We start from the raw sequence: 17,165 nt of genomic DNA, 5'->3' as shown, positions 1-17,165 counted from the left end.
AGTGTTTTAGCTGTTTCTGAGCAGTCCTTGCACAGTGTCAAGGCCTTCTTCATTTCTCAGCCTGCCCCGCCCAGGGCGTAGGTCTGATACATCCAGCTCAGCACCAGCAGTCGAGGTGCCAGGAGGAGCTGTGCTTCAGTACCGATCACTTCTGAAGCAGCTTGAACTCCTTCATATGCTGCTAGTATCTCTTTTTCAGTTGGAGTATAGTTGGCCTCAGATCCTTTGTATCTTCGACTCCAAAAACCTAAGGGTCGACCTCAGGTTTCTCCTGGTGTTTTCTGCCAGAGGCTCCAGGTAAGTCCATTATCTCCGGCTGCAGTGTAGAGCACATTTTTAACATTTAGTCCAGTCCGAACTGGTCCAAGGGCCACTGCATGAGTTATCTCACGCTTCATTTGTTCAAAGGCTTGTCGTTGTTCAGGGCCCCACTCAAATTGGTTCTATTTACGAGTCACTCGATAGAGAGGGCTTACAATCTGGCTGTAGTCAGGAATATGCATTCTCCAAAAACCTACAACACCCAAGAAAGTCTGTGTCTCCTTTTTATTAGTAGGTGGAGACTTTGCTGCAATTTTGTTGATCACATCCATTGGGATCTGACGACGGCCATCTTGCCATTTTATTCCTAAAAACTGGATCTCTCGTGCAGGTCCCTTGGCCTTGCTTCGTTTTATGGCAAAACCAGCATCCAAAAGAATCTGAATTATTCTCTCACCATTCTCGAAGACTTCTTTCGCTGTGTCGCCCCATACGATGATGTCATCAATATATTGCAAGTGTTCTGGAGCTTTACCTTGCTCCAGCGTGGTCTGGATCAGTCCATGGCAGATGGTAGGACTGTGTTTCCACCCCTGGGGCAAGCGATTCCACGTGTACTGGGTGCCCCTCCAGGTGAAAACAAACTGTGGCCTGCACTCTGCTGCTACAGGAATGGAGAAAAATGCATTAGCAATGTCAATTGTAGCATACCACTTAGCTGCCTTTGACTCCAGTTCAAATTGCAGTTCTAACATGTCAGGCACAGCAGCACTCAGTGGTGGTGCAACTTCATTCAGGCCACGATAATCTACAGTTAGTCTCCACCCGTCACTAGACTTACGCACTGGCCAGATTGGGCTGTTAAAAGGTGAGCGAGTCTTACTGGTCACACCCTGGCTTTCCAATTGACAGATCAACTTCTGGATAGGAATCAATGAGTCTTGGTTGGTGCGATATTGCCGGCGATGCACTGTTGTGGTAGCAATTGGCACCTGCTGATCGTCAACCATCAGCAGTCCTACAACAGAAGGGTCATCTGAAAGACCAGACAAAACAGACAGCTGTTCAATTTTCTCAGTGTCCACAGCTGCTATACCAAATGCCCACCTATACCCTTTTGGGTCCTTAAAATACCCTCTCCTGAGGTAGTCTATGCCAAGGATGCACGGAGCATCTGGACCAGTCACAATGGGATGCTTTTGCCAGTTTTTTCCATTTAGGCTCATTTCAGCCTCTACAACAGTCAGTTCCTGGGATCCCCCAGTCACTCCAACAATATTGATGGATTGCGTTCCTTTATAATTAGAAGGAATAATCGTGCACTGAGCACCAGTGTCCACCAAAGCTTTGTACTCCTGGGGGTGTGTTGTACCAGGCCATCGTATTTGTACAGTCCAATAAACTCTGTTATCCCTTTCCTCCACCTGGTTGGAGGCAGGGCACCTCTAATTTCTGTTTTGCACAGTCTCTGGGTGTGAATTAGAGGTTCCTTCAAGAGCATCAGAATCTCTTCTGCTCCTTTTGTAAACTGGAGCAGCCACCTTCCTAGGAGTTTTTCCTTTTATCTCATGTACTCGTTCTTGAAGTTCTGAGGTAGGTCTTCCATGCCACTTATTCATGTTTTCTCCCTCTCATGTAGGAAGAACCACAGTGAACCTCTTTTTGTGGGCCGCCTCTGTCCTCTCTCTCGAGATTGGAAACGCCTTTTCCTAATAGCTGAAACATAGGTTCGTGAAGGTCGTGAATGGTATGTGTCCTCTCTGAGTTCTTTGATTTCTTGCAACAGCTTTTCAAACCGGTCATCAGATTTTTCACACAGTTTCTCTACAGCAGAGACACAAGCCCGTAGAGAGCCAGCAAGGCTGTCCTCAAAGTTCCGGAGCTGCTCAATCACTTCAGTAATATCTTGTACACCTCCAGCTGACCAGACCATTCCTGCCAATGACTTAGCATATGCAGGGGGTGCACTTTGTACAAATATATGCCACAGAGGTCGTGTACAATTGATTCTATCTGGGTCTGTCCCCTCTTGGCTGTCTGGTCCAAAATAGATGATCTCTCGCACAGCTAATTCTCTCAGGAACTGAATACCTCTCTCCATAGTATTCCATTTCCCTAACTTGGATATACAATCTTCCTTGTAGGGAAATCTTACTTTCATAGCTGCCAGGAGTTGGGTCCAGAGAGTAGTGGCATTAGACTCTCTTGAAATTGCCCTATCAATGGTGGAATCTCTTAACAGAGATCCCAGCTGCCTGGCTTCACCACCTTCCAATTAAATTGTTTCTGCCCCATTGTCCCAGCATCAGAGCAGCCAGGTTAAAATATTCTCGCCTTCACGATGACTAAAGTCTTTTCGCAGATCTCTCAGCTCACCTGGAGAAAAGGACCGAGTGGTGGTCACTTCATCTCCTCCCTGTCCTGATAATGCCCCTTGGGTTGATGTTGGCCCTGTGCCATCATTTGCTGCACAGGTAGTCTTTCTTGTGACTTTCTTACAACTGGCAACTGATGCTGATATGGGTTCACCATCATTTGATTCATTTCCAGAGTCTGAATGACTGTCACAGTGGTTACTGTGGTTACAGCAGCAACAGTGCCCAGTGTGTGAAGAAGGGGGGGCTGCCTTGTTAGCCTTTGAGGCTGGAGAAGTAATGTTATCTGCAGCGATCTTGGCAGAGGAACTCTGCGGAGAAGCTGTAGCTTCAGCCTGCAAAAGCCACGGTTGGGGGGGCAGTGGCTGCAGCGGCAGCTTTTGCTGTTTTGCTCTTTCTCGAGCGGCTCAGAGTGCTTTTTGCTAAAGCTTCCAAAGACACACCGCAAATCTCAGGACAACAAAGAGACGCAAACCTCCTGTTGAATCCCATTTCTCTTAAGAGTAACACAAACTGACACACATTCAGCAAACCAGATAACACCATCACAGTTCTATCAAAGCTCCAAGGATATTCAAAATTCTCTAAAACATTTACGAACTGTCCTAGCGAAAAAACGAAAGTATTGTTAGTCAGCCTTTCTAAAGATTCGCTCGACCAATTAGCAAACACAGAGCCATAGTGCTCTTTAATCTCTCCTGGAGGCTTTTCAAGGTAAAGCAGAAGCGAATAGAAATTCATTAGCGGCTGCAGTATAATGAAATAAACCAGTGACAAACCACACAATATCATCATGATCATTGTCCAGTTCCTTGTTGTTATATAATGAATACTTCGATTTAAAAAGAAAGCCCAACACAGATATGGAATCAGTGAGCACAATGTAGAAAATAACTGATACAACTTATGCCATAACATCTTTAAATCAGTGTAATTCACTTTGCCTTAATACAACTAAATAATGTCCAAAGCAAACAGACGCATGATTATCACAACTCTATGAGTTGGCACCGTGCCAAGAAAACTGAAAGGTACGTCAGAGCAGTAGAAAAGCCAAAAATCTTCAAATTTACCCCTTTCTCTTGCCCCACGTTGGGCGCCAATTATCTGTCGAGGGTTAAGATTGCGGGGTGACAATAAAACCCTGGCAGATGTATTGTTTACCCCCTCTCCCCCTCCCACACTTCCCCCTCCCTCTCCCCCCTTTTCACTAAGGAGAGGCGATTGGGAGGAAAAGAAGCACAGAGTGAAGAGAGTTGGAAAAAATTAAAGATGTTTTACTAATGCTACTAATAAGAATAGAGAAAATAATACAAAATATACAAAACCAATCTTGAAAGTCTCAGCAACTGCAGAGCCGGTACCTGAAGTCCTGGATTAGCCTCTGCAGCCAATCAGAGCTGGATTCAGTCTCTCACTAGGCCTCAGTTTGCAGGGACGACTAGCAAGGTCCTCTCCTAATGTCGGCCATAAGGAAAAAGGGAAAAAGGGATGAGATCCTTGTGGTCTCGCACTCTTATGTGAACTATTCACGTGAATGGAATGTTATACACAGTTGGTCAGTTTCTTGGTCACTTGTTTCTCGTTGCCCCTCTTGCGAGATGTCCATCCATGCTTATCAATAAGTTAGCATTCCATTGCTAGGTTTACCAAAACATGTGTCTGGTTCTCCAGGAAAATGCAGTTAATATGAAGGCTTTAGCTGACAGGCAAAATTCACTGAAAGAGAAACTTGTTTTTAACAAAACCATGACAAGGGGAAAAGTGTGAGGAGGGAGGAGCAGCAGAGAGGACCTGTTATGAACTGACTGCAGCTCCCCTATCCCCATTCTCTCTGCACCACTCAGGGTGTGGGGGAGGACACAGAGGAGTTGGGGATGAAGGACTGAAGTTGAACCTGGGAAGAAGTGGGGGGTGGAAGGAAGGTGTTTTAGTTTTTGTCTGTCTTTCTCGCCATCCTACTCTAATTTTAATTGTCAATAAATTACATTATTTTTGTTGAAGTCGAGTCTGTTTTGCCTGTGACAGTAACCGGTAATAGATCTCACTGTCTTTACCTCAACCCATGAGCTTTTTTGTCTTATTTTGTCCCCCTGTCCTGTTGAGAAGGCTGAGTGAGAGAGTATCTGGGTGGGAGTGTCTAACATCTGGATAAGGTCAGCACTCCATAGTCATTTAAAAGCCCTTTGTTGGCTATGTGAGAAGATTGCATTTTGGGAAATGTCTGGTTTCTTCCTTCCATTCTGGGTCAGATTTAAATAAAGGTACTATAGACCATTGCACAGGTCATGTGATCCATCCAGAGAGTTTTAAACAGTTTGTGTATTATTAGGGGTGGACTTAATCTTCTGTTTTATGTAATTTCTGTGGGGGAAAGGAGGGGAGAGATCGCATTCTCATGTAAAGCTCCTGTAAAATATAATAGCAGCCTTTCTGAACAATCCTCTAGTATTATATCCTTGTTACAGAACAGGAAGTTTCACAAAACTTAGGAAAGGATATTGACCCTTTCTGTATAATCACCTTTGCACAACAGATCATTTCCATCATGGGGGATTAGACAGAAGGGTTTGGTGGTTTCTTAGATCAGAAACTTCTCCACAAGGTTGGATTGTATCTGAAATCTGAAAGGGTCTGTTTTTCTGCATGGAATAGAAATGCAAATAAAATGTAATGAAGACAGATTTACTTATGAAATTTTTGGGGTAATCAGTGGACACTCACAAAGACTACTGTTAACAAGTGAGATTTCGAATATTGTTAACTTTGAGGAACAGTTTTCTTATGCTTTCTACCCACCATGCTGAGGGCCACTGTTCTACACGAGCAGATAAGGTAATTTCAGGCTGACCTTGAATCTACCTCTGAATTCAAGCTCTGATTTTGCCTAAAATGTTGTCCTGAGCCTACTCCAAGTCTGTCTATTTGGGCTCCAGATCTTCCACATTGTACATGTATGTGGTAGATTGTTAGGTAGAGGCAGTGATAAAAATACACCTGTTAAATACCATCTTTAGGTACATCCTACTGAAAAATTGCATGCCCATATTAAAATTTTATTCCTCCACTACAACAATATGATCCTACTCATATCAGAGCAAGCCTTTATATATTGATTTCATTCATATGTTCAAGGCACAAATTCTCTTATGTCCATTACAGAAAATAGAGCAACTTTTACGTAGGCTTCTGTTTCCATACCCACTGCTGAACAAAGCTGTAGTAAAGGCAAAAATACCTTTCAATAGCCAATAGTTATTGAAATTATGCACTATATTAAACTTGTTGGACTTAATGGAATGCTCTCAAAGTTAAAGAGGTATGTACATTTTTTTTTATTTGGGAACTTCCATTTCATACTGTGGCAGGATGCAAACCCCCCTCTCTCCCCCTCCCTCCTTCAGTATGGAAGGAGTAGGCACATCTCCCTCTCTCTGCTACTTGAGGCTAACAGCATCTTTTGTTTGGCCCCAGAGCACCCTGGCCAGGGCCATTAGGAGAAGGGAGTGCCGAGGCACCACTGAGCCGCTGGGCACCTGCGGCCAGTGTGGGGGATGTTTGGAGGCTTCAGGGGCACCCCACAGCCAGTGTGGGGGTGCAGAGAAGCTTCTAGAATGCCTACAGTCAGATCTGATCAACCAATATAAAAAACGGGACTCTCGTCGAGACTTCGCCCATTGTCGCGGGTCTCTCGGAGCACGAGCGAGATGCTGCCGCCAAGAGCCCCCCTCCCCGGGATGGAGACTCCGCTTGCCTTGCCGCCACCTGTGTGAGTAAAACTTCTCATAGGATTGCGAGTATATTTATACTTTCTGTGTGTTAGTAACAGAACCAGTTTTACAAAAAGTTCCTGAAAGGATGAATCAGTTTTGTAAACTGTCCCTGAAAGGATGTTCAAGCATATCGTGTTCGAGTATACTCTTATCTTAACAACCTAGCTTTTATCTTAGCCTAAATACGCATCGAGTGAGGAGAAGTACATGCAGTATCTCCGGAGGTTGAGCAAGTCAGCAGTTGTCTAGCTATAGAAGTAGTACGCCTGTGCAGTACCCAAAGGTGAAAGGGACAGAAGTGATGAAGACTACTTACTTCATCCTGAAGACCCCCCTGAAAGACCACCAGAGGACACTGCACATGATCAAAATAGTTCCAAGATGTTGCAATCGATGTTGCAATCAATGTTGAGTAACCATTACGTATCTTAATGAATATATGAATATGTATGTGAATGGACTGTTTAAATACTGTGTAACTTAAACTGACCAGCGAAGCCAGCTTTGGGTGCGAACCCCTGGTTTCCCAGCGCTGAAATAAAGCACCGCATATAACTATGCCCGTGGTTATGTGTCCTGATTGCTAACATGTGCACATATGCACGTGTAACTTTCCGTGCTCAATATGAGCACGTGTAAAATTAATCATTGCATAATCGCGGGTGTATTTTCCTCTTGTAGTTCCACATAAGCACATATAACTTTCCGTGCACATTTGCGTGCATACTTTCCGTGCTTAATACAAGCACGTGTACTTTCCGTGCACATTTGCACGCATAACTTTCCGTGCTCAATACGAGCACATGTATAAATTATTTCCTCGTACAATCGCGAGTGTATTTTCCTCCCGTGCTTCCACATAAGTACGTGTAATATTCCATGCACATTTGCATGTGTAAGTAAATTAACCCTCACAGGATTGCAAGTGTATTATAAATTTACCCTCGCACAATTGTGAGTGTACTAACTTTCCGTACTCACTACGAGTATGTGTATCTCTTTAAAATAATCCCTCACCGTGTTCAGGCAAGTGTGTACTCCTCCCAGACTCAGAGATGGCTCCGGCATTGTTTTGGTGAAGCCACGTGCATGCACTTGTGGGTTATCTTGGCTGTATTTATAGGCAATGTGCTGATTTTAGTTATTGGACCTGCTGTGTTAGCATGGGAAGTTACTGGGGGGTTGTGGAAAATTACAGCCGATGGGTGTAAGAACAAAGCACAGGAGCTGGTGGTTTGGCAACAGTATCTTGTTATAGTCGCGCGAAGCTTTCCTAACACGAAAGGCATGTAGTTACAAGGACCTAAGATAAGATATGCATGCTTTCTTACTAACCTATCATGAGCTCAGCTTTTGTAATATGTATGAGCTAATTAGTTGGTATACCAATCAGTATAATCCACGATAGTAGTTGTAATGTATGTAACAGTATAAAAGGATTGTGTAGAGAACAATAAAGTGGACACTTTGCTTGCATCAAGTTGCGTCCCCGTCTCTTCATCGCGGCAAATGGTGCCCCCCGACGTGATCTTTGGTGAAGACTCCGCCGGAGGCTGATAATCACCTATCTGGTGGCGTGCTGCGAGTCCCGCAGAACTGGGAACGCTGCTACAAGGAGCAGGGAAAAGCCGGCTACTGAAGTCATCACCCCCGTCTGGAACGAGAGGTGAGCTGCGGGAAACTAGCAAAATGGGGAATCAGACGAGTTCCCCTGAAAGAGACGTTTATGAATTAATGAAAGCTTTACTTAATAAGCATGGGGAAAAAACCCTTTCGGGTCAAGACCTCAAGCTGATCCTTAAATGGGTCCAGGTTAAGATCCCTACAGTTACTGCTTCTTCGATTTTTACCCGGGAACTTTGGGACGATGTAGGGGTGAAATTATGGGATGCAGCTACCTCTGGAGATGAGGAAGCGCAACATATGCTCCCACACTGGAGAAAAATTTTTGAGACTGTGAAAGCGCAAGAGCAGAGCCAACGAGGTTCAGAAGGGGAGACAAAGCCCTCTGCACCATCATTACCGTCACCACCCCCCTTGGCCTGTGCAGCGGGGTATCCCCCGGAGGATGATCCCTTTGATCCCGGACCTGTTGATCCCGAAAAAGAACCCGATCTTTTCCCTCCTGATCCTCATAATGCCTGGGGAGAGATCAAACGCCAAGCCTTAAAGGAGGGGGAGTTAGAGATAGCAAGGACTATAGTAGCGCCTGTTATATATCAAGGAAGGGGGGGGGCGGCTCAATGGGAAGCATTGTCCTTTTCAGTGATTAAGGAGTTGCGTCGTACGGTTACCGAGCACGGGTTGTCTTCTCCTTATTTTGCAAGCCTTTTATCTTCTGTATTCGATACATATGTCATGACCCCACATGATTTAAAATCTCTCGCGCGATTGTTATTAACCCCGACGCAATATACAATGTGGGAGTCTCAATGGAGAACGGGGCTGCAGACAATTTTGTTGGGGTATGCGGGACATGCGAATGCTGCCCTAGCTGCCTTAACCATAGAACATCTTACTGGGACTGGGCAACATGCAGACCCGGCCGGACAGGCAAGGGATATCCCCCGAGAAGCCTTAGAAGCAGTCCGGGAGGAAGCGAAAAAGGCTTTATTGAAAGTTCCTGATTCTCAAAAGCCTCAGAAAGCGTTTACTAATATCACCCAAGAGCCCCGAGAGCCGTATATGCAATTTGTAGACCGCTTGAAACAAGCCTTAGATCGGCAAGTAGATAATACCGAGGCTCGAGATATCCTATTACTTAAATTAGCAGTGGAAAATGCCAACGCTGATTGCAAAAAACTTTTAAAATCGCTTCCAAACCAAAATCCTACTTTGATTGAGATGATTGAGGCGTGTAACAGAATTGGCACTATGGATTATAAATATGAAGCGATGGCTGCTGCCTTTGCGGCCATGCGCGGACCTGTGGGAAACAGTAAGCAACAGAACTGTTTCGGTTGTGGGAAGCCAGGTCACTTTAAAAGAGATTGTCGCAGCGCCGGGGGGAAGAGACCCCCAGCACCTGGTATTTGTCCCAGATGCCAGAAGGGACGGCATTTTGCAAACCAATGTAAATCTAAATATGATGTGAATGGGCATCCCATACCGGGAAACCGGCAGTGGAGCGCGAACCCGCGGCGCGTGCAGACACAAGTTCCGCGGCCAGCCTCAACGCCCCTGCAAGCGCGGGGGGAGGAGCGGGGGACCGGAGGGTTTCCAGTCTCTCTCCCGCAACAGCAGGGAGCGCCGGCCTGGACCTGGCAACCGCCCACACAGTAACGCTGCTTGATTCCTCTGTTCACTTACTGCCTACCAAAGTTGCAGGCCCTTTGCCTCCTCAAACGCAGGCTTTATTATTGGGAAGATCATCCACCACCCTGTCAGGGCTTTTTGTATTGCCTGGAGTAATTGATCCTGACAGTAATTCCGAAATCAAAATTATGGCTTGGACCCCATTTCCTCCTTGCACAGTACCAGAGGGAAGTCGTATTGCTCAATTGATACTGATCCCTAAGGAGGACTATGTCTCAATCCCTGACCAAATGCTCCCGCAGAGACAGGGAAGCTTTGGGTCTACGGGAGAACCACTAATTTTATGGGCTCAAGCCATCTCACAAAAGCGTCCTATATGTCAATGTACCCTCATTTGCAGAGGTCAGCAAGTCGTGTTGAGTGGAATCATTGATACAGGTGCAGATGTTACCGTTATTTCTCAAGCGAAGTGGCCTTCTAGGTGGCCTTTAGCTGATATCTCTCAGACGTTAGCAGGGATTGGGGGGTGCGGAGCTAGCCGCCAAAGCGCAGAAATGATACAAGTTCAAAATTCAGAAGGACAAGTTGCCTCAGTCAAACCGTTTATCTTACCAGTACCTATGGTCTTGTGGGGACGTGATGTGTTGTCTCAGTGGGGGGTGTCTATTCAGACACATTTTTAGGTGGGGCCATTGAGGGGCGTGAAACCCTAAAGTTAACCTGGAAGACAGACACTCCTATTTGGATTGATCAATGGCCCCTGCCACTGGAAAAACTTCACGCCCTCCAAGAAATAGTTAACGAACAACTATCTATGGGACATATTGTACCCTCAACGAGTCCTTGGAACTCGCCTATCTTTGTTATTAAAAAACTGACTGGCAAGTGGCGCCTGCTCCATGACCTCAGAAAAATTAATGACGCTATGGAAGATATGGGGGCCCTGCAGCCTGGGCTTCCATCACCTACCATGATCCCTCGAGATTGGCATTTAACTATCATAGACCTCAAAGATTGTTTTTTCAACATTCCATTGCATCCAGATGATGCCCCTAAATTTGCCTTTTCTGTACCAAGCGTCAACATGCAAGCTCCTTTGCAAAGATACCAGTGGGTTGTGCTACCGCAGGGAATGAAAAATAGCCCTACAATATGCCAATGGTATGTAGCAAAAATACTTAGTCCTGTTAGAACTGCAGTGCCTGCTGCATTGTTATATCATTATATGGATGACATTCTAGTGGCAGCACAGCACCATGAAGTCATGGAGGAAGCTGTAGCCCTTGTCGTGGCTGCTGTAAAATCAGCAGACCTCTGTATTGCACCAGAAAAAATTCAAAGAATGCCACCTTGGAAATACTTAGGATGGCGTATAAGGGCTCAGACTGTTACCCCGCAACCCTTACAGATACAGGCAAATGTAAAGAACTTACATGATGTACAAAAACTGCTGGGTACAATCAATTGGGTCAGACCATTGTTAGGAATCAGTAATGCGGACCTTCGTCCCTTATTCGAAATGCTTAAAGGAAGCTCGGATTTAAACGCTCCGCGAACTCTTAGTCCTGAAGCCATAGCTTCCTTGCATAAAGCTGCAACAGCAATTGCCTCCAGACAAGCGCATCGATGGGAACCAGAATTGCCTTTTCAATTAATCATCCTTAATCCTGCTAGACAGCCTTATGCGCTTATTTTTCAATGGGACTGCCAGAAAATGGACCCTTTACTAATCATTGAATGGATTTTTCTGCCTAACCAAGCCACAAAGACGATTTCTACCCAACATGAGATGTTTGCATCTTTAATCATCAGGGCCAGACAGCGATTACTTACCCTGGCGGGCACGGACTTTGCCCTCATATGTATGTCAGTAACAACTGTTTACCTGCAATGGCTACAACAACAATCAGATGCACTAGGTATAGCCCTGACTGGCTATACAGGCCAACTCACTTCTCATCCGCCTTCTCACAAGCTGTTAAGCATTGATTTTCACCTTTTACCTGTTCCAAAGCGGAGTGACCAGCCTTTACAAGCCCTTACTGTATTCACAGATGGGTCTGGCAAATCTCACAAGTCTGTTATCCTTTGGTGGGATGAACATCGGGAACGGTGGAGCTCAGATGTAGAGACTGTACAGGGTTCTCCTCAAATAGTAGAATTATCTGCAGTTGTTCGAGTGTTTCGAAAATGGTCTGCCCCTCTCAATATAATCACTGATTCTGCTTATGTTGCAGGAATTGTTAGCCGAGCAGAAGCTTCTGTGCTACGGGATATTTCTCATGCGGCACTGTTCAATCTGTTACAAGAACTCATTTTCCTGTTAGATTCCCGCCTTCGCCCTTATTTTATTATGCATGTCCGATCTCACACTTCTCTACCTGGTTTTATTGCAGAAGGGAACCGACAAGCGGATTTGCTTACGCTACCGGTGCAGGTGTTACCAGATCGATTAGCGCAAGCTCGACTCAGCCACTCCTTTTTTCATCAAAATGCTGCAGGCCTTAAGCGTCAATTTGACCTCACTACACAACAAGCCCATGATATCATTGCGGTGTGTCCTGATTGTCAAAGGCACTCTTTCCCTTCTATAGCAGGAGGAGTTAACCCCAGAGGACTACAAAGCCTTCAACTCTGGCAAACAGATGTCACTCATTTTGCTGAATTTGGTCGTTTAAAGTTTGTTCATTGCTCTATTGATACATTTTCCGGAATGTTATTTGCCTCCTGTCATGTAGGAGAAAAAGCACGCGATGTGCGAAAACATCTGATGCGCGCCTTTGCTACTTTAGGGGTACCCTCTCAAATCAAAACTGATAATGGCCCTGCGTATATGTCTAAGACCTTAACGACCTTTTTTGCCTCTTGGGGTATATCACACATTACAGGTATCCCTCATTCTCCTACGGGACAAGCTTTGATAGAACGATCTCACCAAACCTTAAAACGTTTGTTATTAAAACAAAAAGGGGGAATAGGGGCTGCTACACCAGAGGAGCGCTTACAGAAAGCCTTGTATGTTTTTAATTTTTTGAATTGTTCCCTGTTAGACAGCAATCCTCCAGTAGTTCGTCATTTTAGCACAAACACCCTTTTTGAACCCAAGATTAAGCCGCCAGTATTGATCCGGGACCCCGAAACAGGTAAAGTGATGGGACCCTATCCCCTTGTTACATGGGGTAGAGGTTATGCTTGTGTTTCCACAGAGAGAGGTCCTCGCTGGATCCCGGCAAAGAACGTGAGACCCTTCCGAGAAACATTGCAACGGCAGTCTTCTGATAACGCTCCAGAACCTGCGTTCGATGAGGAGAACGTTGCTCCCGAATGAATTCCGTCTCAGAAACAGATAAGCGAGAGCTTCAATGTCCAGACTGCGAAGTGTGCAATTTCTGGATCCTTAGAATTTGTGCTGACTGCGAAAGACCACAGTGGGTAAATAGGTGCCGCGTAAAACGGTGGTGTGACTATTGTTTGCAGGATTATCAAGGGCTCTTACAGAGGCTGTCAGTGGAAACTGGAATTGAGGGCGATAGAACTCGCTCCTATCAGGAAAAATTAGAAAAATGGCATAGGTATATTTTTGAGCAATCAAATATTGTCCTTTGGAAAGCCATTGAATGTGATAAATCTGTTCCAGTACCACAGACCTGGGAAGTAAACCCCGATAAGTGGGAGGAAACAAAAAGGAGGTGTCGGAAAAAGAGAAACAGAAGGAAGACTAAGAGCCTGCAGGAATGGGCCAAGTATTAATCTTTTTGTTAAGTACTATAAGCTTAGGTCTTAGCTTTGATTTACATCATGTTGACCCTCGTACTAATGTGTGGCTCACGTGGGCAAATCGTACTGGGACCACAGACTTTTGTCTGTCCCTGGCGCAAGTAAGCGATCCGTTTAGAACATGTTTAATTGGGTACCCATATGTACACCTAGACGATTTTCGAGGTTACGTTAACACCCCTGATTTGTCGAATGTACTCAATTCCTCATATTGGCAATGGAGGAGAAATAACAGTGACGGATGGTGTATAAAAAGTAGCGACTGGCCAGTAGAGCAGGGAGCCATGCTCCAGCAAGGCTTAATTCAAAGGCTCAATTTCTCTAATCACTTACCGTTTCAGGAACTGACACTTTGGGGCTCCTTCCCTCCACAGGGGGAATGGGAGAACATCTCAAATCGCGAAAATTGCTCTAATATGAGTCCGGAGATTCTTCCTGTTAACGGGACTGGAGTGGTCTATTTTGGTGATAGCTGGACTGGGTATTTGATTCGAGATGGTCACAAAGAGACATTAGATTCACTGATTCATTATCAAAACGTGTCAGGTAACTCTGGTCATTGGAACATTTCAATGAATACAGGGGCTAGAGATGTGGCCGATATCACTGGACAGGTAAGGTTGCCAAAAGGCTATTTCTTGATTTGTGGAGATAGAGCATGGCCCGGAATTCCTTTTAAACCTGTGGGAGGACCTTGTTATATTGGGAGACTTACGCTGTTCGCACCTCATATGAGGGACATGCTTAATCGTTCCCTGAGCAATAGTACCAGATCAAAAAGGTCATTGCGACAATTACAACCAGATTGCGATGATCACGTCAATTTAGGGTCTTTAGGATCTACTATAGCTCTGTCCCTATTTTTGCCTGGTGGAATGGCCGCAAGCAATTGGAATAAAATAAAACAATTGGCATGCTGGGCTGTCAAAGAATTTAACACGACCTCTGACATTTTGTCAGGATTAGCTCAAGATGTAGATAGCTTACGACATGTAGTCCTACAGAATCGTGCCGCCATAGATTTCCTTTTACTAGCCCACGGACATGGATGTCAAGAATTTGAAGGAATGTGTTGCATGAATCTATCTGATCACTCTGTGAGCATTCATAAACAGATTGCAGAACTACGAGAAAGGATTCACAATGTGCAGGAAGGAATGGATGGACTCGATGGGTGGCTAGCTTCTTGGGGAATTACAGGGTGGATAAAAGATTTACTTAAACAGGGAATTTTGATCCTTTTAGTAATTTGTGTATTATTACTAACGATTCCATGTATTTTGCAGTGCTTACAAAAGTCGATAACCGCTTCAGTAAATAAGATTTTTCTTGTACAAGCACAAGACCTTCCGAAAACTCCCAGTACAGAAATGTTGGTGAAGCAAGACGTCCTCGAACTGGTTGGGCGCCGACCTTGGGAAGAAGCAAATGTTTGAAAACAAAAAGGGGGAGATGTGGGTTATCTTGGCTGTATTTATAGGCAATGTGCTGATTTTAGTTATTGGACCTGCTGTGTTAGCATGGGAAGTTACTGGGGGGTTGTGGAAAATTACAGCCGATGGGTGTAAGAACAAAGCACAGGAGCTGGTGGTTTGGCAACAGTATCTTGTTATAGTCGCGCGAAGCTTTCCTAACACGAAAGGCATGTAGTTACAAGGACCTAAGATAAGATATGCATGCTTTCTTACTAACCTATCATGAGCTCAGCTTTTGTAATATGTATGAGCTAATTAGTTGGTATACCAATCAGTATAATCCACGATAGTAGTTGTAATGTATGTAACAGTATAAAAGGATTGTGTAGAGAACAATAAAGTGGACACTTTGCTTGCATCAAGTTGCGTCCCCGTCTCTTTGATAATGAATCAGTGAATCTAATGTCTCTTTGTGACCATCTCGAATCAAATACCCAGTCCAGCTATCACCAAAATAGACCACTCCAGTCCCGTTAACAGGAAGAATCTCCGGACTCATATTAGAGCAATTTTCGCGATTTGAGATGTTCTCCCATTCCCCCTGTGGAGGGAAGGAGCCCCAAAGTGTCAGTTCCTGAAACGGTAAGTGATTAGAGAAATTGAGCCTTTGAATTAAGCCTTGCTGGAGCATGGCTCCCTGCTCTACTGGCCAGTCGCTACTTTTTATACACCATCCGTCACTGTTATTTCTCCTCCATTGCCAATATGAGGAATTGAGTACATTCGACAAATCAGGGGTGTTAACGTAACCTCGAAAATCGTCTAGGTGTACATATGGGTACCCAATTAAACATGTTCTAAACGGATCGCTTACTTGCGCCAGGGACAGACAAAAGTCTGTGGTCCCAGTACGATTTGCCCACGTGAGCCACACATTAGTACGAGGGTCAACATGATGTAAATCAAAGCTAAGACCTAAGCTTATAGTACTTAACAAAAAGATTAATACTTGGCCCATTCCTGCAGGCTCTTAGTCTTCCTTCTGTTTCTCTTTTTCCGACACCTCCTTTTTGTTTCCTCCCACTTATCGGGGTTTACTTCCCAGGTCTGTGGTACTGGAACAGATTTATCACATTCAATGGCTTTCCAAAGGACAATATTTGATTGCTCAAAAATATACCTATGCCATTTTTCTAATTTTTCCTGATAGGAGCGAGTTCTATCGCCCTCAATTCCAGTTTCCACTGACAGCCTCTGTAAGAGCCCTTGATAATCCTGCAAACAATAGTCACACCACCGTTTTACGCGGCACCTATTTACCCACTGTGGTCTTTCGCAGTCAGCACAAATTCTAAGGATCCAGAAATTGCACACTTCGCAGTCTGGACATTGAAGCTCTCGCTTATCTGTTTCTGAGACGGAATTCATTCGGGAGCAACGTTCTCCTCATCGAACGCAGGTTCTGGAGCGTTATCAGAAGACTGCCGTTGCAATGTTTCTCGGAAGGGTCTCACGTTCTTTGCCGGGATCCTGTGGACCGCCTGTTGTATTAGTTGCTGCCCCTTAATAATTTTCCTCAACTGATATCCGAACCTGTATTTAAGTCACTTTTGGAGTGCTAAAACCCTGTTTCTCACCGGTTTAATAAAAGTTGGTATGGACCCTGTTGTCCCTTAAACTAACCTCAGGGTGCCTCCATGACACATGCTTAAAATGATGTGCTACTCCATGGATTTGGTTGCATTTATACTTTTCAAATACAATTGGCCAAGGTTATTTTTGTTGTATTTTTACTTGACCCACTGACGCATGGAAACAACTTTACAACCTATAAGGTCATAAAACTTTATAACCTGCGAGGTTATAAAGAAGGTATGTTCATTCAGTGCTGGGCGCGAGAAGGATATTTCCTTTAATCTTGTGTGTGCCTTCTAACAATAGGAGGTGTGTTTAAATGCAGCGAGGTGTTACATATTCATGGTAACCCCAGGAATGCCTATACATATTCACAGAATCACAGAATCACAGAATCACAGAATCACAGAATCACAGAATCACAGAATCGACTGGGTTGGAAAAGACCTCAGAGATCATCGAGTCCAACCCTTGGTCCAACTCTAGTCCGTTTACTAGATCATGGCACTAAGTGCCATGTCCAATCTCAGTTTAAAAACCTCTAGGGTCGGCGAGTCCACTACCTCCCTGGGCAGGCCATTCCAATGCCTGACCACTCTCTCTGTAAAGAATTTCTTTCTAATATCCAGCCTAAATTTCCCCTGGTAGAGTTTAAGCCCATGCCCCCTTGTCCT

At 44.7% G+C, this 17,165-nt stretch overlaps 2 long non-coding RNA genes across 4 annotated transcripts; one reads left to right on the top strand and one right to left on the bottom strand.

The window, feature by feature from the left end:
- Positions 1 to 7,503: 7,503 nt before the first annotated feature.
- LOC135577096 (uncharacterized) lies at positions 7,504 to 15,274 on the top strand. 3 transcript variants are annotated; one of them, XR_010468689.1, is made up of 3 exons: positions 7,504 to 8,075; positions 12,061 to 14,055; positions 14,728 to 15,274. It is a non-coding gene; the product is annotated as an uncharacterized LOC135577096 (long non-coding RNA). The 3 variants fall into 3 exon arrangements; XR_010468688.1 differs by having other exon boundaries at positions 12,871 to 15,274; XR_010468687.1 differs by having other exon boundaries at positions 12,061 to 15,274.
- Positions 15,275 to 15,367: 93 nt separating this feature from the next.
- LOC135577097 (uncharacterized) lies at positions 15,368 to 16,672 on the bottom strand. The gene is made up of 2 exons (XR_010468690.1): positions 15,866 to 16,672; positions 15,368 to 15,490 (listed from the first exon to the last, which is right to left on the bottom strand). It is a non-coding gene; the product is annotated as an uncharacterized LOC135577097 (long non-coding RNA).
- Between the last annotated feature and the right edge of the window lie 493 nt (positions 16,673 to 17,165).

This window comes from Columba livia, chromosome W, assembly GCF_036013475.1.
Source record: "Columba livia isolate bColLiv1 breed racing homer chromosome W, bColLiv1.pat.W.v2, whole genome shotgun sequence".
NCBI lineage: Eukaryota > Metazoa > Chordata > Aves > Columbiformes > Columbidae > Columba > Columba livia.
The sequence above is the reverse complement of the archived record's forward strand: the minus strand, read 5'-3'. Positions and strand labels throughout refer to the sequence as shown.